The sequence below is a fragment of the Tiliqua scincoides genome, chromosome 1 (genome assembly GCF_035046505.1).
Source record: "Tiliqua scincoides isolate rTilSci1 chromosome 1, rTilSci1.hap2, whole genome shotgun sequence".
Lineage (NCBI taxonomy): Eukaryota > Metazoa > Chordata > Lepidosauria > Squamata > Scincidae > Tiliqua > Tiliqua scincoides.
This window is the reverse complement of record NC_089821.1, coordinates 33,489,647-33,491,250: the sequence shown is the minus strand read 5'-3', so window position 1 is coordinate 33,491,250 and position 1,604 is coordinate 33,489,647. Positions and strand designations below refer to the sequence as shown.

At 44.4% G+C, this 1,604-nt stretch overlaps 1 pseudogene; it reads left to right on the top strand.

The window, feature by feature from the left end:
• The first annotated feature begins 585 nt into the window (after nt 1-585).
• On the top strand, nt 586-705 carry LOC136637156 (5S ribosomal RNA; annotated as a pseudogene).
• Nucleotides 706-1,604: the final 899 nt, after the last annotated feature.

Genomic DNA, 1,604 nt, shown 5'->3' with positions numbered 1-1,604 from the left:
AAGGATCTCCTCTATGGAGAACTCGTGCAAGGAAAGCGCCCTACAGGTAGACCACAGCTGCGATACAAGGACATCTGCAAGAGGGATCTGAAGGCCTTAGGGATGGACCTCAACAAGTGGGAAACCCTGGCCTCTGAGCGGCCCGCTTGGAGGCAGGCTGTGCAGCATGGCCTTTCCCAGTTTGAAGAGACACTTTGCCAACAGTCTGAGGCTAAGAGGCAAAGAAGGAAGGCCCATAGCCAGGGAGACAGACCAGGGACAGACTGCACTTGCTCCCGGTGTGGAAGGGATTGTCACTCCCGGATTGGCCTTTTCAGCCACACTAGACGCTGTGCCAGAACCACCTTTCAGAGCGCGATACCATAGTCTTTCGAGACTGAAGGTTGCCAATACAATAAGTAACCATGTGAATGACAGCTATGGATGTTTTGACTCGGTTACCTGAAACGGTAAGGATTTTTGCTATTAACACCTGTAAATCTGGGCTGTACTGCCTCAGACAGTAGGTGGGGCTTCCATGACTGAATGCTTCATCACACCAAAAATGCCTTATCATAGACATCTAATTGTGAAGGGGTCTTTTGAGAATACAGCAACTGTTACCCTGCACATGCCTGATCTTGTCTGATCTTGGAAACTAAGCAGGGTCAGGCCTGGTTAGTACTTAGATGGGAGACCGCTTGGGAATACCTGGTGCTGTAGGCTTATACCATAGTCTTTCGAGACTGAAGGTTGCCAACCATCTTTTGAGAATGGAGCAGCATTGTTAATCTCTACCTGCAGTCTGAAATGACAGAGGTTTATCATCTCAGTAAAAAGTGGCTTGAGATGGCCTTCATGGTGGATTTTATGCAGCAGCTAAATAGTTTTTGCACTATGACTGGTATGCTAAAGATGTAGCTGAAGTTGCTCTATTTCTCTTGTCCTCATTTCTCAAAATATCTAGACAGCAGTACCATGTGCTAGATTTGTCCCACATTGTAACTTACCACCCTGCAATTACCATAACTGTACATACTTGGTTGATAACGTGAGCATGTCTACCAAAGTGGTAACTTTCAGAAGTGTACGCTTGTTAGTATGCTGAACAAAAAACAAGAGTCTTGTAACATGTTAAAGGTTAACACATTATTTCAGCATGATTGTCTGAGTTTGGCACAGATGTGCTGACACTTGTGCTGGCATGGGGGGGCGCTCACACATGTGCTGGTCAGGGTGGTGGCTGAATTTGACACTGACTTGGGTGCCAGATGGGTTTTTGCTGCCACCCTAGCAAAAACTGTTGTGAACATTTGCATCTAATGAAGTGGATTGTACTCCATGAAAACTTATACTAAAATAATTTGTTAATTTTAAAGAAATTCTTATTATTAATAATATTTGTATACCAATTTTCAACATGAGCTAGTTCTCAAAGCTGTTCACATGGCTAGCTAAATGAATGAAAGAATGGCTCCCTGTCCCCAAAGGGCTAAATAAAGAGTCAGAAGATGCTCAGGAACTACTGGAAAATATGCCATGCTGGGGTAAAAAAACAGACTTGCTCTCTTCCTGCTAAACATAAGAGGAAACCACTTTGAAAGGTGCCTCTGTGCTCAGTTACT